Source organism: Elgaria multicarinata, chromosome 15 (assembly GCF_023053635.1).
Source record: "Elgaria multicarinata webbii isolate HBS135686 ecotype San Diego chromosome 15, rElgMul1.1.pri, whole genome shotgun sequence".
In the NCBI taxonomy this organism is placed as follows: Eukaryota; Metazoa; Chordata; class Lepidosauria; order Squamata; family Anguidae; genus Elgaria; species Elgaria multicarinata.
This window is the reverse complement of record NC_086185.1, coordinates 30,083,836-30,110,696: the sequence shown is the minus strand read 5'-3', so window position 1 is coordinate 30,110,696 and position 26,861 is coordinate 30,083,836.

The following is a 26,861-nucleotide window of genomic DNA, read 5'->3' as shown; positions in this document are numbered from 1 at the left end:
CACCTAACAAGGGGGCAACCCATAGGAGTGTGCCTTCAGACTCCAATCTTATGCCTATTTACCTGGGTCTAGACCCCACTGAACTCAGTCGGGCTTACTTCTGAATAGACATATATAGGATAGTGCTGTTATTCATTTATTTCATCACATCCTCACCCTCAAATACAAGCATTTAAAAAAGAGCAGCAAACGTCTTCGGAGATTGGTGGGTGAGGTGACACCATGGACACCATCCCATAGGTGCCCTCTACAGAGGGCTTTTCCCTGGTTTGTTCAAACTGCCCCCATGCTGGAAACATGCAGAGTCCGTTTTTTAGAGTTTGCCCTGGGAGAGAAAAGAGTATATTTGTACTGTATGTTTCCAGACCACTTGCACTCTTCTAAAAAGTTTATATCTCTCTTCACCTTATCTGAAATAAATTTAATTCTTCGATTCTGTGATGGCCTTTCTGTGTGTTTGAGTTATTTTTACATTTTTCACTAAAAGCAGTTTTTATACTGCGTAAAAACGCCAAAATGGGGCAAATCTCAAAGCTCTCAGTACCGAATGTTTTATATGGCTTAGCAGTACGTCAGATGCCTCCAATCAAAAACAACCTGTTAAATGTCTCTGTGGCAAATACCAGACGGTGTTTCTTTTCAAGAGTTGTCTTTTAAAAGGCAGGGTATTTTTGTTGTTTCCATAGAGTTGTCTTGTTGGATTTGTCTAACCTTGCAAGTCATTGGGAAGTTAACCTGAAAGAAAATGCTAAGTTGTATTTATAGAAACAAAATAATTCAAACTTTTTCTGTTACTCCCTCTGACATAATGTGGCTAGGCGGGCACTTTTTCATTTAGTAACCTCATATTCAGCTCTAGAATTCATTACACAGGTCAATAAACTATTTATTGGAAAGCCAGAAGGTCTTACCATTATCAAGGGGAAAAATATATATTTAAGTGCCCAGAGCAGGTGGCTGGTTGAATGGCAAAGGAATTCTTATTTACAATGGTGACAAATTATGAAGACCTAAGGCTGTACTTGCTCAAAGCCACTTACTGAAAAATACCTTTGCTCATTTCGGTTGCAGTATTCCCAAGAAAAAGATGAGGTCAGTGAACAAAATGTACACAATTTGTTTGTCTAAGAGTCTATTTCTGAAGTATAATTGTACTTGAGAGCTGCTGGTAGTTGTGCTGTTGTTTTTTGGACAACAAACTATTTTACCTCAGTGGTTTTCAAACATTTGTATTTGGGGGTACATTATACGATGCACATTCAGTTCATGTTCTGGGCCAGCAACTAGCCCTCTCTCAGTTATGTAGGACAATACCGAAGCCCTAAAAAGGCATGCTCAGCACTATTATTTGGCTGTGTATTTTAAGGCAAGTGGTGGGCATTATAAATCATAAGTCCATTGAAAGAGCTGTTCCAGAGCTGACCAAAGACCTGTCTCATCCAGCATTCTATAGGCAGCTCATGGTCACCAGCCAAATGCCTATGGAAAGTAGGGCTGTGCACAGACCCTCAATCCGCTCCGGATCCCAATCTGCAAATTCTGGATTGGGTCCACTCTGTCCCGCATTGATCCACCTATGGTCCGCTCCGCTTCGCTGTGGAGCTCTGGATCCAAATCAGAGCTCTGTTCCCTCCCCCATAGATTGCATTGAAATCCAAATGCCTATAACTTTTTCTCTGTTAATGTTAGAAACCTCAAAATCACCACCATGAGAGCTTATCCATGTATCCACCTTCATGCCCAGTTGGAAGCAAATCCGAGGCTCCACTGATTTTTGGGGAATTTTTGAAAATCCTACACCCCATTTCCAGAAATGGGATTTACTCTGACAGTTTTACAAATACAAACTTGCAAATGGGCACCCTCACAGATGCCAGCTAGATCCACATTCATGGCAAGTTTCAAGCCAATCTGAGCATGCCCTGATTTTTAGCATTTTTTTAACATTTTAGCATCACACCCTAACCCCAATTCACACCCCTTTCAATATCTCCGTCACTGTAAACGTTAGAAACCTCAAAATCACCACCATGAGAGCTTATCCACGTATCCACCTTCATGCCCAGTTGGAAGCAAATCCGAAGCTCCACTGATTTTTTGGGAATATTTGAAAATCCCCCATCCCATTTTCAGAAATCCAAATATCTCAGGGATTTTTAAAGCTGCAGACAGCTAAATGGGCTTTCCTTATCCATGGTCATTTCAAAGGAAATCCCAATGTGCCATGAATTGGGGAGTATTTAATGATAAACCTTAATATGAATCTTCTTCCACACTTCAAAAATTTACTTGGAACTTCAAGAAGTCTAAACAGGGTGAGAGCAGAAAGGACTAATCCCCTGAGTCAAAGCAAGAAACGCACAAACCGTCCCTGTGAGGTGGGCACAGAGGAGGAGAGGCAGCAGGCGGCGGCGGCTATGCCCTGGCCTGAAGCACTGGGAGCAAGCATGCAAGCGGCTTGTGGGGTTGACCCACACAGCCCATCTACATCTCCCAGGCACCAGGAGGGCAGAGAGGCAGGCAGAGAGGTGCTACACACACACACACACACTGTGCCATAGATCTGTGGGGAAGTAAGTCCCAGGCAGCAGATCCCAATACCCCACAACGACAGCACCCAGGCAGAGGCGGGAAGGCGGGCATGCAGCAGACATTTCTGGGGGCACAAGTAAGTGAGCCAAGGATTGTTTCCAGGCCATCAAAGCCAGTAATGCAAACCAGCCCTGTGAGGCAGGAAAAGCACAGAGAGATGCCTTTTGCATCCCATAACTAATAGAGGGCTAGGAGGATAAGAGTAAAGCTTTGTCTTCCTTGCTTCAGAGTTGATTGACTGCACTGTGATCACACAGCCATTAGTAAACAATAGAGAGAACCCGTGGTATTAATGCCTCCCTTGGGTGATGTTTTATGCTACTAATTGTTGATTTTTATTGTGATTTTATTGCTTGATTTTGTAGTTTTTTGCACTGAGAGAGAAGCCAAGGATGGATAATCTAAATAAAATAAATAATAAAACAATTGACTGAAAGCTACTTTTAAAAATTTGAAGCTTTTAAAAGGTGGGCTTAGTGAGTGATCTGCTGAAGGAGTAACTGGGATAAGAGGGTTTTTTTGTGAACCACCCAGAGAGCTTTGGCTATTGGGCGGCACAGAAATGTAATAAATAAATAAATAAGATAAAATCACACCCACCCACACCCAAATGTGTGGATTTACACAAAACTGGAAAAGCAGAAGGCAAGGGGAAAAAATGGGACGTGATGGGAAGTTGACTTGGATTTAGATTTGCGGTGGCTCTATTTGCTTTACAAGTTCTCTAGCTTTACAAGGCTTCTGCTTGCTTTACAAGGCCTCTAAGGCATTGCACCCTTCCTGCATCCTGGGGTGCAGCCTGGCGAACCAGATCAAAATCATGCATACATTCAAGATTTGAATGCTTACAGTGGTGACACTGGGCCAGTCAGCTTAAAGGAACCCCACCCCCACCCTAAAAACAGTGAAAAACCCATCCTTTTAGTGAAGTTTAGGCATTATTATTATTATTATTATTATTATTATTATTATTATTATTATTTTATTTATATAGCACCATCAATGTACATGGTGCTGTACAGAGTAAAACAGTAAATAGCAAGACCCTGCTGCGTAGGCTTACATTCTAATAAAATCATAATAAAACAATAAGGAGGGGAAGAGAATGCACCAAACAGGCAGTATAAAAGTCAGAACAAAATCAAGTTTTAAAAGCTTTAGGAAAAAGAAAAGTTTTTAGCTGGGCTTTAAAAGCTGCGATTGAACTTGTAGTTCTCAAATGTTCTGGAAGAGCATTCCAGGCGTAAGGGGCAGCCGAAAAAATGGACGAAGCCGAGCAAGGGAAGGAGAGACCCTTGGGCAGGCGAGAAACATGGCATCAGAGGAGCGAAGAGCACGAGCGAGACAATAGTGTGAGATGAGAGAGGAAAGATAGGAAGGAGCTAGACAGTGAAAAGCTTTGTAGGTCAGCAGGAGAAGTTTATATTGGATTCTGAAGTGAATTGGAAGCCAATGAAGAGATTTCAGAAGTGGAGTAACATGGTTACAATGATAAAGCAGAATATTTGGGTTTTCGTTTGTTAATTTATTACAGTTCTATACCACCCAACAGCTGAAGCACTCTGTGTAGTTCACAAAAATTAAAACCACAAAATACAATATAAAATATAATGGAGGGGCTGTCTTCATCGTGCTGGGTTGGAGCCCCTCTGCCACCAAATGCTGCAGTATCGTTGCTTCTGGATGGTGGCAAATTATTTACATGGAGGAAGGCAGTGCAGGCTTTCTGGCGGCCATGACACGCTAAGCCCTAAAGTTTAGCTCAAAATTCTTAACCACCATGGCTTAGCATGTTGTCTGAACAGGAGCCACATTTCAAATCTTTGCACTGCTGCTAGGTTTTACGTTTATTTTTATTTTATACTGTCGTTTTAAACTTTTAACATGTTATATTGTACTTGACCATGTTGTATCTTATGGTTGTAATTGTTGCGAACCACCTATAGAGAGCTTCGGCTATTGGGTGGTATAGAAATGTAATAAATAAATAAATAAAATAGAAATTAAAAAGTTAAATGTAGATTAGGGAATGATTGTGTTTCAGATAGGAAGTCCAGTCTCCCTTGGCTAATTCAGAAAACTTCTCTTTTCTCCCCGTAATCTCAACCATTCCACAACTGAGTAACAATTACATGAAATTCAATTCCCAGTCATGGTGGGGGTTTTTGGTAGAGAAATTAGCACTGACAGGCATAGCAATGACAGAAGGCCTTGCAATAACAGCTAGGCTATTTGTCTAGTTAACAAATATTATTTTTAAAGATGCTTATCTTTCTAATGGCTCTGGATAGCACTCTGTGCTGCTGTTTGAATTTCAGGCTTTCGTTGTCAGTGTTTGAACTAAGAACCGTGTGAAATGTAGAACTTGCTCTGCCTCCTTCTCCTCATACTCACCTCCCCCCTCAAAAATAAAAAAGGAGAGAAGGGAGCATTTCTGAAACAGAGAGAGAGAGAGAGAGAGGAAGAGGAGGAGTTGTTGTTTTGTAACAATGGTTCTTTGAATTATTTATCTTTATCCAATTTTTCTGCCAGCGAAAAAATGGAAGTGAAAAATTCACAACAAAGTAACAGAGCAAATCAAAGGATTAAAAATCTTATGCATGCAACTCTGATGAATGGGATGATTCTGAAGATATTAACCAGAGCATGTGCAGTAATGGAAGAGCAGTCAGAGCCAAACAGGTTTTCTGATTTATTGTGCTAATCAAGCTGAGAGGTGGGCAGGCACTGGGTGGTACAGAATGTCAACACTTAGTGTGTGTGTGGGTGGGTGGGTGTGGGTGTGGGTGTGGGTGTGCGGGTACACACATGCATTTGCTGCCTCAAGGATATAGTTGAGCTGGTAGGTAAAGATCTCCCTAGATTTCCTGCTTCTCCTCTACAGAACAATCTCTTTCCAAAACGAAAACAGCCCGTTAGCACCTTTGAAGTTTAAACTTGGATCTTGCAATGTGTATTCATTCACTTACTCAAATTTGTAAATCCATCTCATTTGAAGGCTGAGGACATTTAATGATCTTTTAAAATGTGTGTATAAAATAGATGATTGCATTTGGATAGAAAGGTACTTGCTACAAGACTCCTTGTTGTTTACATGTATAAAATACGCAAGTTTTAAAACAACAACAACCTCCGAACAACTCATGTGCTAAAAAGCTCCACCAAAGAATGCCAGCCAGATTTCTAAAAGTATTGGTGCTTTTACACGTAAGCCATTTGCCCAGTGGATGTCTATTGCCACGCAGTTTTATTCCATGTAACTAAAAACTATTTTGTGACACTGTAGGCAAACTGTGTAGCAGCTGTTGATCCACATGGCAAGTCACTATGCCTGAATTATATCTTGTATATGATACAAGTGGAGCAGCTGTCACATGAATGCAATTTCTAGCCACAACATGGTAGCATTTCAGGCAAAGCAAGTCTGTCTTACTGGCCAGATCTACACTAGGCAGGATATGACACTTTCAAAACGTTTTGAAAGCTGTATATGGTGTGTGTCTTGGGCCCCAACAGTTGTCACTACTGTTATAAACTGTTTTAAAGCAGTAGTGTAGATCCTGCCACAGTCGGCATAGATTCTGTTGTTCTGTTGTTGCTACACATGGCATAGCAGCAAGTTTATTTACTACTCTGTGCTTATCCTTGCAATGCAGTTCTATGACCAATTAAAGTTAGAGGTTAGAGTGTTGGACTGGGACTCAGGAAACCTGGGACTTACGGGCTGTCTAAACATTCTGGAAGCACTGAGGTGGCTCCGCAGTGGTGCTGCATTGATTATACGATGTAGCAACTACCTCAAAGCCATCGTAGGGCATCCCAGAGATGCCCCACTTTGTAAAAGTCAGGGACTTATCCCAACTTTTCAGGATGGAGCATGGTGAACACAGCCCTTCGGCCATCTACCACACTCCATCCTCAGTGTGGAGGCGAGCCTGGGTGGATGGCGACCCCATATTGGTTGTTGCCCACCTGGGCAGGGGGTGGACCCGGCCACTGGAAACTTTTGCTGCAGCGTCGGGATTAGCCACCGTCACCCCGAAGCAGCAAAAGTAACCCAGCATGAAACGTGCTGGCTTACTCTCAGCCTAACATACCTCACAGGATTGTTGTGAGGATAAAAGGGAGAGGAAGAGGATAACATATGCTGCATTGGGCTCTTGGAGGAAAGGCAGGATATAAATGTCATTAATAAATAGATAAATAAATAAACTTTAAATAATGTACCTGACCTGTATCATACATGCAATAGGAAATGTGTGGAAAACATTTCATGTATGCACATTAAATGCTGCCGTACGTAGGGCACAGGGCATGTGTTAAATAAACATAATGCAATAATTTGCTGAAGTGATGTTGTGCTGGGTCTAGTTAATAATACCTGGATAGGAGCCTACCTGAGAACCATGGAATTGATCCCCTGGAGGTAAGGTGGAATTAAAAACAAAACAAAAAACAAATACAAGAAGTAAAAAGCGAATGTGCTTTTACAGAGGTTGGTGATCCTCTAATTTAGAAGGAAAGCCCACAGGAAAAACCCTCCCCTCAAAATCACATCCTTATATGTTCATTAATCTGGAATAATGATCAGATTCCAATTTATGCTCTCAGTCGCTACTAACTATTAGCATCCTCACTTCAGCCATAAGTAGGGCACTGAGAGGATGAGATAAACACAACCCATTCACTATCCTAATTGTGTGCCTAGTCGGTGTTTAAATTATGTGAAATGGTAAGATAATGTTAGGGTTAAGCTAGATTTAATTTTAAAGATGTAGCTAGCAGCTATGTTTTTTTTTTCTTTTTACAGTTGGGGGTTTCAGTTCTTATTGGAACCCTGAACAGACTGTGCTGATTCGCATGATCAGGCAGCCCAGTTAAGGCACAGTGGGCTGCTTGATCATGCGAACCGGCCCAGCCTGTTCAGGGTCCCAATAAAAATTCAAACTCCCAAATGTAGAAAAAAAATGACATAGCTGCTAGCTATGCCTATCTAAGCCATGGTGGGCTAAAGTGTGTGTGTGTGTGTGTGGGTGGGTGGGTGGCCATTTTGAATATTCCACCTGTGTCCACAGCTTGTTGTTTCATTCAAACCCAGAAAAGGTGGGTTGTTGCCATGGTTAACAAAACTACTCACAACCCTAAACAGCCCATGGGTTCGGATGACAGAACAAGCTGTAGTTGTGGTTTGGATATTCAAAAGTTGCCCAGTATGCACCACAACCCACAGTGGCTTAAATAAGCCATGGTGGGCTATGGTGATCATGTGAACCCAATCAGAGAGTAAATTTAATCCTTCCCTATCTTGCCGCACTTTTTACTGATAATTGCCCACCCACCAGTGTGACTATTATATCAGTATATGTGGAACTAGGAAGGAGAGTTGGGGTTGCAGACAGGAAGAATAGCTCAGTGATACAGAGGGAAGGCCTGAGGGAACAGCTACCAGGAGGTGACTCAACATTAATGGTGCAGAAGCAGAGCAGGAGGGACACAGAAAGTGAGGAGTTACAAACATGCTTGGTTAAATAAATAACTTTATTTTACATAACTCCTGCCTGATTCTTAAGTGCTTGCAGGCACCATTTGAAACATGGTGGCAACTGTTTAGAAGTAGAACCCAGCTAAAACAGCGTTCAACAAAAACAGCACCTATAACGTTTTACATCATGGATCAAGGCCTGAAGCCCCCTTGCATTGTTAGATTTCACTGCAACTGAACTAATCCAGGCATGGAAGCACTAGAAAGAAGAATTTGAACTGTATCTAGAACTTCCCTTGGAGGAAAAGGAAGAAAAGCGAAAGGTCAACCTGTTATACAACCTTATAGGATAGGGTGACCATATTTTGGAAACCAAAAAGGAGGACAACATGGTCGCCCCCAAGGGGGCGAGTCCAGTACCAAGGGGTTGTGCCCACCCAAACATAGCCTTGGTCACATGTCTGATTTTACAGCACACATTTAATAGGGTGACCATATTTGGGAAACCAAAAAAGAGGACTCCTAGTGTGTGTGTGGGGAAGCAGCTTTCTGAGTCCTGCAGAAAGTACGTTATTCCCCCGCCACCTTAAAGAACCCGATTGGAGTGGAGGAGGGGAAAGGATTTCATTCTGCACCACCACCATCCACTCCAATTGGGGCCTTTTCTATAATGTCCACGAATGACCCACTTTCCCCTTCAAGACCTCAATTGGAGCTCGGGGTGGGGGAATGCTGTGCCTCAAGAAAGCATGTCACTCCCTCCTGCCATGCTAATAGCAGCCTTAAAGAGGAAGGTGTGTCATTCCAGGACATTATTGGAAATTATAGAAAATCCCCCCTGACACCATGGAAAGAACAAAAACCAGGACAAATCCGGGGAAATCCTGACAGTTGGTCACCCTATTATAGGAGAAAAGGGCTGAGAAGTAGGCAGGTTTCTTGGTCTAATTCTTGTGATTGCAAACACCACTTGACTAAGGAAAAAAAAAACCCATTGGGCAGGGTGACCAGCTGTCAGGATTTGCCCGGATTCGCCCGGGTTTTTGTTCTATCCTGAGTGTCGAGGGATTTTCTGTATTTTTCTCTAATGTCCGTGAATGTCACACTTCCCCTTTAAGTCAGCCATGGAATGACGCACTTTTCGGAGGCCCCGGAATGTGACCTTTCCCGCCCTGCTCTCACTGGGCATCTTTTTTGGGGGACTAATGGGGACATTTTTTCCCCTAATTTCCATATTTGCATAGACCTCATTTATTGGTAAAATTGTGGCTGGGAAGGAATGGATTAAACTTCTCCTCCCCGCCTTGGAGGTCTCAAGAAAATTGGACCTCCAACTGTAAAAAACATACAAAGACATTGTTATTCGCTAAGTCTTTAGAGTAATATGTAGCTTGACCCTTAATTAAGTGAAGTTGGGATAAATACAACCAAAAGCATTTAGGTTTTGGAAACAAAAAACAGATGTTTTCATGTCAGTTTTAATTTCAAGATTGCCCAGAATTAAAAAAAAATCCTCTTAAAATTGCTTAACTGAGTTCAGTGGAATTTGTCCCATGGTTGTGGGTGCAGGATTGCAAACTAACAGAAATAATAGACAAATTATGTGCAAGGCAGGCTTGATTCATCAAAAAGCCAGTTCAACAACAGGTGACACAGTAATACCTTACCTCAGCTGCTGCAAAAGCCTTCAGGATAGCTGCTGGGTATTTGCAGAAAAAGGTTGTGGGGGACATCAAACCAGCATTAGGTGAAACAAAGTACGATTTGTTTGATAATCTGCATATAGAATCCTGGCTTCTTCAACAAACCATGGTTAATACAAACTATGGCTTATTATACCTACACTTGGCTGTTGTGTTTATTGTAGAGCTCTGTGTTTGGATTCAGTATATTTCTGGACAGTTTTTCTGAAATACCATTTCTGTGGAGAAATCACATAAATTGAAACCCCAAGGGAGCAACACCATTAAACCATAATTTAAGGGGGAAACATGATAAATTTGACAATGACCATTTCTGCCATATCCTTGAATATTATTCTGTTCCACAAATGCGTTCCCATCAAATACTACAATCATTTGGAACATTTTCTTTTAAGTGAAATGAATGCTCATAAGCTGCCAGATGATTAACAGTGTTTGCTGTAATGTAGACAAGCAGGGCTGTCTCTGGAGAATCCACATTGTTTTGCTACTGAAATTTCCAGTAAAGGTTGGGTCAGGATTTGAAACTGTGTCAAATGATGTATTTTGTAGCTTTAAATTAAAATCAAACCTGCCAGAAGGTTCTTGATTGAGAATATTACTGGATGAAAGTATTTTTAAAAAATATTTTCTCCATTGTGGTTTCTATGAAAGGTCTTCTCTGTTTTGCCAGTGTGAATTAAGGAAGGCCTGCTTTGCTTTCTGAGGGCCACACACATTATTATTATTATTATTATTATTATTATTTATTTATTTATTTATTTATTTATATAGCACCATCAATGTACATGGTGCTGTACAGAGTAAAACAGTAAATAGCAAGACCCTGCCGCATAGGCTTACAATAAATAAAAACCATAATAAAACAATAAGGAGGGGAAGAGAAAGCAAACAGGCACAGGGTAGGGTAAACAGGCACTGGGTAGGGTAAAACTAACAGTATAAAGTCAGAACAAAATCACATGTTTAAACCTTGTCATTGAAACTACTGCTTCATCCTCATTGTTCCAGAAATTAACCGGACAGTTTTGTTAACATCAGCGTGAAACCACAAGTCAAATGAAAAGAAACCCTAAGCCAGGGATCCCCAAGCTTCTTGGGCCAGTGGGCACATTTGGGAATTTGAGAAATTGCTCTGGGCACCACCATAAAATGCCTAATCAGTGGGGGGGATTCCACACGTCGTACTGAGGGTGCTTCCATGCGCCCCCAGTGCGCCCCCAAAGCGATCGTGTCGCTTGCCTGGCGAAGAGACGAGGCAAGGACGCCTCTTCCTCGTCTCTTCGCCAGGCAAGCGACACGATCGCTTTGGGGGCGCACTGGGGGCGCATGGTACGGCCTCAGTACGACGTGTGGAAAAAAAGCTGTAGCCCAGCTTTTCTTGGGATCCAAAGGACTTCTGGCAGTTTGAGGACTAGGTGATTAATGCATTTTAATCACATGGCTCCATCCAAATCTTCTCTGTATTCTCATGTTTACAAGTATTATTTTTAAATTGCCGTTATCATATTGTGACAAAAGATCTGTAGTAAATCCCTTAATAGCCACCAGGCACGTACATATTCCCTCTGTTTGCCTGAATGAGGCCTTTGTGAGGGTGCTGAAATGGGAGTGAATTAATATTACAGCCATCTGTTGAAATGACAGTTTATCTTCCTTAGTCAGAAGGTGCTGTAGGCTGAGGGAAAAGGATCTGAAATTGTACATGTAACCACGTGAAAAATCTGTAGGAGTACACAAAACTCTCAGATCTACACTACTGCTTTAAAGCGCTTTAAAGCACTTTATTACAGTTTTGACAACTGTATATGGAGTGTGTCCTGGGCTACAACAGGTGTCAAAACTGTTATAAAGTGCTTTAAAGCAGTAGTGTAGATCCTGCCCAGATGTAGTAAGTGCCTTTGGAGTTGGAGATCCACCAAAATATGCCATTTCTAGACATATGTATGCCTCTAAGGTCCTTTTGACTTCCATATTTGCATTGACAATTGAACAGCTGTTATTTTCTTCCAGGGCTTTTTATAACAAATGCAACACTTAGATAAATGAAAGAATCCAGCTCTGTCATCTGCCCGGCCAGTTTATTTGATAAGGCTGTCATGTTCATAAGCTGAGACTAACATTATGGTCCTTTATGGTCCATAATGGTCCATAAGGGTCAAGAAGGCCCTTTCCTGAGTTGCCACCTGCCTCATCTACAACAATGGTTTATTACGGTTTTAATTTTTGTGAACCGCCCAGAGAGCTTCAGCTATTGGGCGGTATAAAAATGTAATAAATAAATAAATAAACAAACATTTTTCATTGAAAATGTGGGGTATAACAACAGCAACAACATTTCCCCAGTTTTAGGTTACCTGATTGTTTGTTTTCAGTTCTGGGGGAGGGTATAAAAAGGGGTGCGAACTAGAGAGAGAGCTGCAGAGAGAGCCTCCGAAGAAGAGCAGCCAGGAGAAGGCTGGAAGGGACTCTAGGCCAAAGCCTACAGGTGAAAGGGTAGCTAGGCTAGAGGAAACTGCATTTTTATTTCTTTTATGCCTTTTAAAGCCTTACAGCTCTGTTTGAGTAAATGCCTTAAGTTTATCTGTCCTTTGCCTTATGTCATATAATCTGGTAAATATTTGTTGTTAAAACCTGGTGTTCAGGAGCGTCATTTACACTATGCCTAAACCCTAAACCCCACGTTACTAAGAGGGGAAGGTAAAAACTTGATATCAGATGAGCAGGGGGGATTCTACACACTGTACTGAGGGCGCCCCCAGTGCGGCCCCAAAGCGATCGTGTAACTTGCCTGGAGAAGCGACGAGGAAGAGGCGTCCTTGCCGCCGCCGCCACCCACCTCCCTCCGACCCGGCCGGGTCAGAGAGCTTGGCGGAAGAGCTCTCCATCCCGGCCGGCGAGGAAGTAGGTGTCAAGAAATACTTTTGTAAACCGCCGTGAGAGCCTTTTTTGGCTGAATGGCGGCATAAAAATCCTTAAATAAAAATAAATAAATAAATAAAAATAAAATTAAGATCGCAATCCTAAGCATGTTTTGATGGGGAAAGTCCTACAGTTATGCTGGCTGGGGAACCTTAGGAGTTGTAGGACTTTTTTCTGTCTTAACATGCATAAGATTGTACAGTAAAGGTTTTAAGCCGTTAATATATAATACATCAATTTACCCTGCCATATCCATCCCAGTCAAACAAAGGAAATTACAAAATTGTGCATGCATTGCTACTAATAATGTCTCTTTCTTCATTTTACTCTGGCAGGATCTACACTACTGCTTTAAAACGGTTTATAACAATAGTGACTATTATTATTATTATTATTATTATTATTATTATTATTATTATTATTATATTTATTTGTATCCTGCCTTTTGCCCAATAGTGGGCCTCAAGGTGGCCTTACAAAATCTAAAAACATATACATTTTAAACCTAGGAAAAGAAATGTACAAAACATAAAATAAAATAATAATAATAATAATAATAATAATAATAATAATAATAATAATATAATTACAATATTAAAACATAAACAATTTTACAAGTCCTTAACATAGATGGAGGACCAGATTATACTCCAAAGGCCTGCTGGAACAAACAAGTTTTCGCCTGCTTCCAAAAGCCCATCAAGGAGGGAGCCAGCCTAGCTTCCCCGGGAAGAGAACTGTTTGGGTCCGGTGGGGGGGGGGGGAGATCTACACTACTGCTTTAAAGCGCTTTATAACAGTTTTGACAACTGTTGGGGCCCAGGACACACTGCATATACAGGTTTCAAAACGTTTTCAAAGTGCTTTAAAGCGCTTTAAAAGCAATAGTGTGTAGATCCCCCCCGGCCCCCAGGACACACTCCCTATACAGTCTTCAAAACGTTTTCAAAGTGTTATATTCTGCTTAGTGTAGATCTGTCTCTCTCCCTCTGCTCATGTGATTTGAACTTCCTAAAGATATCCTGTTGACGAGGAAGCATTTCCATCAGTTTTAACAATTGCAACAGTAGTTGAAAGAGAAGCCACATATTCTGACCTGCAGTGATGTTTGTTATGTACTGGGGGCCAGGATGAGACCTCTGAAGCACATGCAATTAGTTCTATTCAAATAGCATATTCTGTGAGGCAGGCCTAAACCAGAGGCATGTTTGATTTACACAGTGTATGTAATCCATTCACCCATTCGGAGAGTGCATGGATTCCATGGTGCACATGCAATTCATTTGGCTTGCGCACCCTATCATTTGCGGTACTGAGCACATGGCAGTGCTAAGGCTGCCCCCAACCTTGTGAAAGACATCAAAAGTGGGCACTGGGCTGCTGATTTTCTGGGTCAATGCACAGATTTATTTCTGAGCTGGTGAAACCTGCACTTGGAGTCTCCTGAGCATATCAGGTGGAAAGCGAAAATGCTAGGTATGTATCCAGACCTACTGGAAGTTTTAACATGGCCAGTGGCCACTGTAGTTATAGCTGTTAAATGAATAACTAGTTTGCAGATTGTGCCAAATGTAATTCTCTTTTGTATGCCTGTCTGATTTTGGGACATGCATTCCTTTTACCATAAAGGTGAGTGAAATTTGTTGAGGCACATAATTCCAATGTAATGCATGTATTCATATACACAATTTTACATACTCATACGCATGGCTATACATACCCCTGAGCATGCTTTTACAAAGGGAGACGACAAAGCTGGAGGTTTAGCGACTGCCTGCAGCAAGAGCTATGAATCAAAAGAGCAGAGAATGGATTTATATTTGGAACGTCCAGATGGAGGGGAGGGGAGGGGTGGGGGTTAAGGACAGCATGTGGTTTAACTAAGAGAAGTTTGCCGTTCACCAATTTGAGGAGAGGGAGGTACTGTAGTTTAAGGTTATATAAGCAAAGTCACTGGTGGAATGTGCGGAATGTACACAGAGGGTGTGCCCTTCGGAAAGGCAAGTGCATGTAGCTGGAGGGAACTGGGAAGAGGCCACGTGGCTGAATGCATATAGAGCAGCAGGCTGTGTGAATTAAAAGATACACCCCCCTTACAAATGTGAATATAAACAAGTCAAAGGTATAGACAGACTGATGGTGAATGAAAGCCAGGTTCAAAAGGGACTGAGGAGACAGAAGCTATGAAAATAAATGCTTGTAGAATCCTAAAACGGAACAGACAGCAGGCTTCAGAGCTCCTCGTGAAATTCTGGTCCGGTTCGGACGCTTACCTGGGCAGTAGCATTGCGCAGTGGGGGAACAGCAGTGCGCCCCTTTGGCTCTCCACCCGCGTAACCCCATGTGAGATAACAGGATCCCCATGCAGGGGCCTGTACGTGCAGCCAGCTAATTCACACCATTCTTCTTGCTTAAAAGAAATGGGGAAAGCTCGTGTGCCTCAGGCTCTCGGGCTAATGTGCATGCAGGTGGGGTGCTTGCATACCATCTTAAGTGCAGGTTGGAGGGAGGGGTGCCCCCCACTCCCCCACAATGCAAACATAGTCACTGCTTGGGTAAATGTCTGAACCAGAACTTAGCCTTTGCCATTTTGGATTTCCAGCATCACCTTCTATGCTTTGGTACCCAATATGATCTGACTCAGTCCTAGAACTGAAGGCTTCCACTTCTAGCTTCTTCAGGTCTCATCTCCAGGAAGTATATTTACACTGGGACTGTCTTCCATCCTCTCCTCTCCTTAAACAGCACCTGTCCAGAGACTAGTGGCTCCTCTAAATGAGTGATGTATTGCACGGTTGTGATTGGCCACCCATGGACGTTTTTGGGTCCATTACATGATGTCGTGAATGACCAGGATGTCTCCCATTGTATCTCCTGGAAATCCCAGTATGAAAAAAACTACTTTTTAAAGTGGTAATAGCTGGAAAAAAGGGGGATCTTCCACCACTAGATGGTGCTTTCTCAATAGAAGTGAAGGGAGACAAAGTAGTCAATTCAAGGCACATGGTCGCCCCTCTCCACCTGTGTAATGCAGCCCATAACAATTGTGCCAAAGAATGAGGAAACAAAAGCCCTGGGTAAGCAATGCTATTTCCCCTTAATGTAGAGATACTCAAAGAGAATACTTTTACCATCTCTTTAAATTGATCTCATTCCGGATATATTTTATTTCCATTTTCATTCAGACTTTGCTGATTGCCCTGCGATAGATAGATGTTTCTTGTCAGACATAGACACAAATCTCACTACACGTGGACTCCACTGTGTCGTTTGTGTTTTTTGCCAACTTGAAATGGTGTTTTGCATTTGCACTGTTACGCACTGCATGTTTCATAATCTGCCTTTTAAAAAAGACATCCTAAGACATTTTCTCAACTATAGTTTTGCACCAAAGCAGCCAGGTAAAAATATGTTATATCCAGATGGGTTAGTATCAAACTGATGAATTATAGTGTTTGGGTGCAAATGTTGATCTAGCACAAAAATACCCCAAAGTTTGATATAAAAAAGGGGGGTTGGATTCAGTAACATGCAAAGAATGGGCCCACATTCTTGCAAGCTGACTGGTGGGGTGAAAATGGCCCTAAAGAGTCTAAAGTGTGCTACTTAGAATAATAAACACACATTGAACAGGTGGGAAAATCTGCCCTTCAGCCTTTTAATTTATGTATTAATTTCCCAAATACAAACAAAAATGCATCAAATTTAAATCTAGTTATTGACAGCGGATATACATTTCCCCCTTTCTTTACAGACAAAAATATAGGTGAAACCCATTGGTTGTTTGGAGGCTTTCTTTATGGTCCTTCATAATAACTTTATCTACTTTATCAACCTGCCTGGTCACTGAGGTCATCAGGTGGGATGCTCCTGGTGGTTGCACATGGACCTATGCCCTGGTTGGAGTCCACCCGGAGTAGAGCCTTCAGTGTGGTGGCTCCCTCTCTGTGGAACTCCCTGCCTCTGGAGGTCAGGCAGGCACCAACATTGTCTTGTTTTGGAGGCCTGCTGAAGACATCTTTATTTTAACAAGCTTTCTTCAATTGTCTGCCCAAGGTTTTTTTTAAAATCGATAATCTGTTTTTTAAAACCTTTATTGTGGTGTTCTATGCCTTTTCTCTTTTATTATTCACCACTCCAGAATCTGTTTAGATGTGGAGCAGTATATAAATATTGTAAATAACTCAGTAACAACAAATTATATTTAGTCCCTTTTCCATAATCTGAGGACTCTCCCCTTTGACCTCTGATATAAACCACCTTGGTGAAGTGGTTATCAGAATAACAGCGTGACTAAAGAATGTTCAGGGATTACTCTGCCTCCTTAGTATGGGAGTTACTTCTGGGTGGTCAGGAACCATTCGTGGACCCATAATGTCTGCACAGGAACGCACTGCTTCCAGCCTGTCCAACGGTGTGGAAGCGGCTCACACGCCGCCGTGTTAACGTAAGAATTGGCCCAGTGAAAGGTGCAAATGAGTGTATGGTGTCTGTGTTTTAGTTCTCGCTTTCTCCTCATTCCATTTGCTGGTAGCAAATGCAGTCCCTTCCACCCCCGGGGCAAAGATATTTACAAGTGGATCACCTTGTACAAAGCTATTTACAGCAACTTCATCTGGGACAGGAAATATTTTCTCTGAGTTAAGAGAAAACCAGAAAAATGAACTGAAAAGACATTACATAGTGCACTGCTAAACATTCTAAAAATAAATTAGAAACAAAAGAAGTATCTGCATTTACCCCCTCACACACACACACCCCTCCTCAGACATGTGTACTCATAAAACTTAATGGAGTGGAATTGCTTGAAAGAGCAGGACCACTTTTAATATAACTTTCTGCAGCTCTTCCATACATATGTGAGCAATTTTAATAATAAAAAAAAAGACGCTAATTCTTAGAAGGTTTGAAGTTGATAATTTGTACTGGACAGATGGATTTGGTCTATGTAAGGCAAATAAATAAATTAGCACCATCTTTGAAATGTATAGCTTAGCTTGGCATCTGCAGTTACCATACACCTTCTCTTCAGTTTAGATACCTTCACCTATAATGCCGAACTGCCTTTATATTGTTTGGCCTTGAGTTAGAACAGAGGACCACCTGCGTGAAAGTGATGTGAAATGTTATGCGTGCCTTTGTAATGGGAGAGGACCAGAGGACCAAGTCTGCAAATATTTTACTGAGCAGGTCATGTATTAAGTAAAGCACTGAAAGGTAAAATGATAAATGATGAAGTCACCCTTTTAGAACTGGTGTCCAGGTGGTGAAAAGCCGGAGGTCTGAGAATCGGGGGTTGGAAGGGGGAGCAGCTTACAGTCAGTTTTGATGTCTGTTCCCTTCTCTACAGCTTACTTCCCAAACTCTAAACTGACCTTGATGTGAAGGGAGGTGGTAACTTTAATACTCAGTACTCAAACAGCTTACTCTGGAGAATTATCTCTAACTTCCATAATGGTGCTTTGAAAACTGAAGCTTATGTCTTTGACTTGTTTGATCTCATTCTCTCTCTCCCCCCCACCCCTCGCCACCCGGGGTCCCACTACCCACAATTATATATTTCACAGTGGCAGCACCCCTAGTATCATTTCCCTCTGGTCTCACAGCTAACATTGATTCTATGATTTTTCTCTCTACACATGCCAACTCAGGAGAACATTTCATGCCTCTGATGAAGGGGACTGTGGCCCATGAAAGTTTATACCATTGTACAATGTTAGTCTTTAAGGTGCCACAAAGCTCTTCACTGTTATAGAATCATAGAATTGTGGAGTTGGAAGGGACTACAAGGATGATCTAGTCCAACCCTCTGCTATGTGCAGGAAAACCAGTTAAACCATCCATGAGAGGTGGCTGTCCAGCCTCTTCTTAAACCTCCCAGAGATGGAGAACCCACAACCTCCGTAGTAAGACTGTTCCACTGCTGTACAGATCTTACTGTCAGGAAGGTTTTCCTTATATTTAATTGAAATCTAAGTAGCTAACTTATAGCACTTATTTCACAACCTAATTTCTGTGGCAGTGGAAAATAGTTCTTGACCATCTTCCCTGTTATCCCTGGTACAGTCACTGCCAATTAACATTCAACAGCAAAGCGTGCTCAGCCCTTAGGCAGGCTGCATCAGAATGAGGGAAGGGGAATGTTCTTGTACGCTATGATTAGTGATCCTTTCTGCATTAAATGATGCATTCAGCCTGTTCTTTGGAGTCTGCTATTGATGGTTCCACATAGATCCATCCTCCGATTGGAATCCTCCAGGGGAAGAGCCTTCAGCGTGGTGGCCCCCCTCCTGTGGAATTCCCTGCCTCTGGAGGTCAGGCAGGCTCCAACCTTGTACTCCTTTCGTCGCCTCCGGAAAACATCTTTATTCCAAGAAGCCTTTCCTTAATATGCAGCCTTGAATCTCTGTTTTTGCTTCTTTTAATTTAGTTTTAACTGTTTTATTCTGTTTTTATTTTCATTTTATCTTGTACACCGCTCCAAAAAATTTCAATGGGGAGCGGTATATAAATATTCTAAATAAATAAATAAAAGCACATCTGGATACATATTTGCATCTGTTTCACCTGCGCGCATGGAAGCCAGCTTCTGCATGCATGTCCCATTGCTGGCTATAAATGAATAAAGATAGATAGATAGATATAGAACATATGAAGAAAAATGATAACTAGAGAAGGAGAGTTTGCTGAGTCTGCCAGAGATAGTAGACAATCCTGGACAATCCTTCCTTCTATCTTTCTCACCATCTTCTGCTAGAGAAGACAGGCATTTATTTGAAAGGTCAGCCTCAGCTTCTGCCCATTCTTTCACATAGGTGTCTGAAAGGTTAATCCACATGTCAGCCAATTATATTAAGCAGTGGATAAAGCTGAACCTGAGGTCAGCGATGGGAACAAATGCAGCAGTATACAATTATGGCAAGATTTAATAGAACAGCAAGAACCAATTGAGGACTATAAAGTAAGGGAAGGACTTTAGAAACATGGATCAATTTACATATTTTACATCTATTTGAAAAATGCAAAGTAAGTGCAAAGGATTTAGTGGTACACCCATCAACACAAGTGCTTTGAGGCACGTTTTCCATTTGAAAACACAACCATGTATTTCTGGGTTAATCGACAATGGAATGCAATATATTGGCTACCAAGACAGCATAAGGTTTGAACCATGCAAGGCCTGGTCTTGTTGAAGTTGTGCAGATCATCATGTGTTGATGGCTAGTGGATAGGATGAGCATATGAAAGGGAGGACAGGGCTCCTGTATCTTTTAACAGGGAATTTCAGCAGGTGTTGTTTGTATGCGTGCAGCACCTGGTGCAATTCCCTCTTCATCACAACAGTTAAAGCTGCTAAAGTACAGCTAGAGTAACCAGATGCAAAAGAGGGCTGGAGCCCTGTCCTCCTTTTCTTAGGGTCACCCTACTAGTGGACTGATTAGAGCTCCAAATTAAAGCATACAGCTCAGAGGAAAGTGCTTTGAGAAATGGGGAGATTGGCAGTGAGGAGGGGAGTAGGCTGATGGGAACTGCATTCCTCACTCGCACATCTCCTTTGCTGATAAAAAATGGACCATCACCACCGCTCTCTTTCTGTATGGTTGTGAACATTGCAACATCACCTGCAAGTTACTGGAAGGGGGAGTGTTGCAGTTAGTTCATGGGAATTTTGAGCACAGCTAGCCTTAGGATCTCTATAGCCTACAATGTGGTTTCCTGTGATTTCTTCTTTTTGCTCCTCCCCTTCCTCCCACTGACCCACTTGACTTCCCCCATTGTTGGAACACACATCTTTGCTCTCTCACTCCTGCTGGTATAATGGAACACAAAACAGACTGAACAGATTCTTTAGAAACTCTATGTTGTACCTGCATTGGATATGCTAGAATATTTATGAGTAAAACTGTTTTCTTTTCTTCACTAAAGAAAGATGTGGTCTCCTTTAATGTTCTAAGATTCTGCATGCCTGTGGGACTGGTAAACACTCATTCTGTTTTGCCTTTCCACCCTGCTAATTGCCATTCTAACAGGAGGCATCATTACTAAATAACCCCATCAGATCTACGTTTAAATACTTGCACCAGTGTAAATTATGTTGGGCTAGTGCAAATACCCTCTAGCACCAATAGCATTAACTTTGTAATGCTAATCTTTGCAAACTGCCCAGAGAGCTTCAAGAGGCAGCTGGACAACCATCTGTCAGGGATACTTTAATGTGGATTCCTGGATTGAGCAGGGGGTTGGACTCGATGGCCTTGAAGGTCCCTTCCAACTCTGCTATTCTATTATTCTATGGTATAGAAATAATAATAATAATGATGATGATGATGATGATGATGATGATGATGATGATGGCACAGCAGGTTTCATGGGGAAATTTACTTTAATGATAGTGTCAACTTAGATACTGCCCATGGGAGAGGATCCAAACTTAATTATGTTTAGAGTAGACCCATTTTGAATCAATAGGACTTAAGTTGGTCATGACTAACTTATCTCATTGATTTCAATGGTTCTACCCGTAGCATGATGAATTTTGGATCCAGCCATGGCCTGAAGGTATCCATGTGTGAAATACAATGTTAGATTGTTAGTGCCATTTCACATTTTGCTCAGAGGCAAACTTGCACTGGTCGCTAAATGTTCATTCAAGAGGGATCATCTTCCCTAATGAATGTACCACCTTGAACATCTTTGGAGAAAGGCAAGGCATAAAGAACTTAATAAATACATACAGACATACCCAAAGACTGTTATATTGTGCTGTGTTTGCACCCACCCTTTCGTTTCATCCAAATGTTACAGTTTCAGGTGTACACTTAAAATACCTACAACTAAACCGCATCTAATATAACAGGAGCTGGTGTTGTGCAGTTGTTAGAGTGCTGGGCTAGGACTGGTGAAATCGGTTCAAATCTCCACTGGCGTGTGATATTCACTGGGTGACCTGGAGCCCAGGGCCTCTTCACACAATCATGGCCAGAAGCCACACTCCCTGCGTTTGCTTGACACAGCAAGCCACACCAACGAGGGTAATTATGCAAATCCCACCAACACGCGACCAACACCTGCGGTGGGGGAAAATAGGCCACCATGACTTATTTCCCCCACCCCCCTACATGATCATGCAAACTCAGTCTCACCCTGACCTACCTCACAGGGCTGCTGTGAAGATAAAATAGTAGCGGTGGGACATGTATGGTGTCTTGAGCTACTTGGAGGAAAAGTGGGGAATGAATGGATAAATAAATAAATAAATCACTTCTTTGGTTCACTAGAATGAGGAGGCTGTAGCAAAGGAGTTAACGTTTTAGCATTTTGAAGTGCTGTTGGCATATACTCCTGTCTTTCCCTGTGGGGGAAAAATGCAATAACATCTCTCTCTCTCTCTCTCTCTCTCTCTCTCTCTCTCTCTCTCTCTCTCTCTCTTTCTTTCTTTCTTTCTTTCTTTCTTTCTTTCTTTATATTTCTTTCCCTTACTCCCCCCTCTCTCCCCTCTTCTCTTTCTTCCCTTAGCAAATGTTAAGGAGTCCACCCTGAACCAGATGTTGGGAGTCTATGGTTTAGTGTTTTTGGAAAAGAGCCCAGACTTTTACCTATCTTTTCAGCTATTTACATGGCTTTTATTTCTCCAGCTGTGCTTTCATTGATACTGTACAGTCACAGACCTGTTAAACCAGGACTCATTAGCGTAAGGAGTTACTGTAATTTCAGCAATACCAAGCACTGAATGGAAATCATTTTTGGCTTTGCTTGATGAGGAAGAGGATCAGGCTTAATAAAGGGTGTGAAGAAATCTGCCGAGGTTGATGATAACTCAGGGGGAGGAAAGAGGTGACTGTAGGATTTCTCATTCCAAGACCGTCACAGAGAGGAAGCTGGCAGCTGCCACATATGGAGAAGAGGGGGGCATGCGAATGTCTTTTGTTCATAGCAGACTAAACTTTCACTGTATTGTTTGGCTTTGGAAATGTTTTTTAGTTTTGATGGTTTCCACCCTATTTCCCTTTTGAGTTTCCATCCTTACCTTATAGAATTTCTTCCTTTTAAACATTTTCCTTTAGGGACAATGGTATTAGGCTCCTCTAAATGACCAATTTATTGCATGCTCGTAATTGTTTATTTATTTAGAATATTTATATACTGCTCCCCATTGAAAAATGGGCCACTCACAGAAGTTTGCGGATCCTTACACAATGTCATCAATGACCAGGACATCTCCTGCCCTATCCCCTGGAAGTCCTGCTATTAAAAGAACCACAGATAATCTGGCAATATCGGGAAAAAGTAGGATCTCCCAGTCTGTCACCCTGGCATTGCGCAACAATTCTGCCACTAGATGGCGCAGTCTCAATGGAAGTGAATGGAGCATGCAGAGAGGGGAAGTATTCGATCCAAATCACATGGCCTCCCATGTAAATGATCCAATTGCAAAAGGCCCTGGTAAGGCAGAGTGACTTCCATTTCCATCTTGGCTTGGTTTCTACCCCAAGAAGGCAAATATCATTTTATTGTGCTTATATAGTGCTTATATAGCATATGAAAACTTGTAAACTTACACCTCTGCTGTAGCGTGTTGTGGAGATCCATTGAGGTTCACTCACACATGTTGTTATCCCCACCCACCCCAGGGCTTCTTTGCACCTCCTTCTACCGTTTATTGGTTGTTTGAAGTGGGGACAACAGGGATTGGGATTTGCTTCTCTTGTTACTGAACACCAAAGTAGAATGTTACGTAAGGCTGCAGTCAACTCTTTTGCATGCTTCCTCAGTAAATAAATCCCAGTGAGTTAAATGGAATGCATTTCCAAATTAGAGCCCCTCGGATTGCAGTCTTAATTTTTGCAACTTTAAAAAGGAAAAAACAAACAAAAACCCTGGGATGGCTGGCTGGGGTGGGGGAGCGAAGCGAGGTAGGAAGTGGCCATCTCAACTCCCAGGGTACGGAGGAGGAGACTTCAAACGCAGTGCAAGGACCTCCAATGACAGAGAAATTGAGAGGCAAATCACAGTTAGTGAGAGGATTAAGCTATCCTTTCCCATGTGGGGGCTCCCAATAAAAACTGGACCCCCCATTGTTAAAAAAAAAGAAAAGAAAAGTGGGGGGATGCAGGATCCCCCCATGGAGAAGGTTTCCATCTGTGCTTCCCCCTGTTTGTGTCTCCTGCCATCCCCTGCTCAGCTTCACATGCTCAGAGGAATGAAGGTATGATCTGTGTCCTTCCCCCACCAACTCCCGTTCAAATAAGAGCAACACATGTTTTTAGGGAGACAAATCAATAAGGGAAGAGACACACAGCCTGTGTCTGTGATGTTGGGAGGAGCCCCACCCCCATGAAGAGCAAGGAGGGGGTAGGGGAACAGGGCAAAGTAGGATGGAAAAGGACACACACACACACACCCCATTCAGAAGCAGCCAAAGGACTTTGCTTGAAACTGACAAGACATTTGGGTGAAACTGACCAGCCTTTGTAGAGTGCTCTTATCCACTTACAGAGGAATGTGTTCCTTTGCAGTGGAAAATGGTTAAAAACACACACACATCTAAAGAGTCTTCCCCAACCCCCACCTTCCTTTCCTCCCTCGCTGTCCTGTCTGCTTGATTTGTATATACGTGGGTGAGGGTTGCTGCTGCTGCTTTTTGCTTGTTCTACTGGGGGATTTAGCCGCTCCTGTTTCCCTGCCAGGAGAGAGTAGGGGAGTTCAGAAGTAGTAGGAGGAAAGGATTTGAATTTGCTCACCCCTCTCCTTCATCAACAATACCGCTCCTTGAAAACACGCCCACAGTACAGCGCATTAAAAATGATGGATGAAAACATGTTGAAATTTGAGCGATGTGTTTTTGCATGCCTGGAAGAACCAGACTTTCCCCGCACCAAAATATTTCACTTCTTTTGCCTAAGAAACGCAATGAAAGCAGGATGCATGTAAAAGCAGATTATAAGCTGGAGAACTTTGGAGTCCTTTGCACACAAATACCCTTTCTCCAAGCAAAGGGATTTGTATTTTTGACATGCACAACCAGTGCACTGCCCCTTGTTCATAATAATGGTCAATGTGTAAAAGTAGTGAAATGTATTAGTGCAGCTGAATAAGGAGTCCTTCCTCGCACGCACACGCCCAACTGCAAGTAGGGAACACAAAGTGAATGAAAGGAAACGTACAACTTTGTTAAACTACTCAAAGAAATGAAGGTCATGCATCTCCATCCAGTTACCAATCAGTAGCAAACTTCCTTTGGGGGTCAAACCATACAGTTTGACTCAAAAGCAGCTTTTGAGACTTCTTAGGGCTCCATCACACATGGAAAAACACACTCCCTACTGTCGGTTCTTCGCTCCTGGTGCACATCTATATGGGCTCTTTACCCCGACCTAAATGCGCACTTTTGTTCTCTGTGTAGTCATTTGGGAGCCCCCTGGGCCAGGGGACCCTGAACTCTGCCCCCAAAGCCCATCCCTAGTTGAACCACTGCCAACAAGCACCGCTCCACCTATCCAGTCCTTAAGAGGCAGATCAATAGGGCTCCTTTAAGACGAAGCACCAGATGCTAAGGAAAAACTCCTCAGGAGCAAGGATTGTAAGATATAGCAACTGAGACATGGCTGGAGCTCAGGAGGCCCTGAGAAGGAAAACCTGCCTTTTCTGTCTGGACTTTGCTGAAAACAACACCAGGTCTCAGCTTCTTGTATCCTGACTGTTAGAGTCAGGATACAAGAAAACTTCCTGACTGTTAGAGCAGTGCGACAATAGAATCAGTTACCTAGGGAGGTTGTGGGCTCTCCCACACTAGAGGCCTTCAAGAGGCAGCTGGACTACCATCTGTCGGGGATGCTTTAGGGTGGATTCCTGCATTGAGCAGAGGGTTGGACTCAATGGCCTTGTAGGCCCCTTCCAACTCTGCTATTCTATGATTCTATGATTCTATGACCTTAACTCATGTTTGGACCTTAGACTTCTGGTAGACTAAGGTATTATCAATCTTAGACTTCTGCCTGATAATGCCTCTGGATTTTGATCATACTTGCCTGATACCCCGTGAGCTTGGCTTTGGTTACGCCCCTGACTTACCTCTGAAAATCGTTGTTTACTGGTTAAAAACTCTGCTTCACTCTTGGCTTGTTTAATTGACTCCTCCATTACAATTAAGAGCTTCATCACAACAGCTTTATACTGTGCAATCACTGCAAAATCTTACCATTAAAAAACCAAACACAGATCTTTTTGGTCTTGATTAAAATACCAAGGGCCAGGTAAAATTATTTTAGAACCAAATGTGTTGGCTATCCCACGTGGAAGCAGTAACTGAATTGAATCTCACAACTAAAACCTCCATAAAGACGGAGATATGGATACATTGGGGTGCTTGTTACGTTAAGGGCACTGCTTGCCTGGAAAGATTATTCTCTGGTAGATGAGATCTTTTTCCCTTCTGGAGAAGCAGAGCTGGTGCAGATTAGATTTGTGCACATCCTTAATTGGATGCAATTCCCCGCCCCCTCCTTCGAACTATCTCAAAAGGTCATTTTTGAAGCCGATCCTTTTTACAATAAAAGTGAACTCATCTATGTATAAATCAGTCAAGAAACAACCTGTTCTGTCCATGCTTTATTGTAAGTGGCCAAATAATAGAATTTGGCTGTGTTCTTTTAATTATTTCAAGAACTGGCATGCCTAGCCTAGTAGTAAATGTGTCATGAAATTACTGTAAAGTTGCATGAATTTTGGCCATAAATCTTACTCACCTCCTCTAAATCTCATTCTTTAATTCACTGGGGTATAAAGTACCACTTACATTACTTTTTAGTTCACTTCATCATAATTAAATGACTTCAGAGGGCAATAATTCCTAGAAACTTTTACTTTGATGTGACACCATGCTAGTAGTGTGTAGGTGTACTAACCCACATTTACATTCACTCCAGCCTTAGACAACATCAAGTATGCTCCTTGGGTAGGCATGTGCTCTTGTTACATGCAACATCTGGGTCACAGATGTGACTGACATGGGTACATGACATCTTTTTTAATTTCATTGCATGCTGTTGAGGCTATTTTCAGGACAGCTTAAGGGAGAGTGGGTCAGTCCAGTCCCTCTAAGATTGTGAGGGTGTTTAATCTGTTGCCACATTTGGCTTGGCTCTGTTTCCAGATATTGCCCT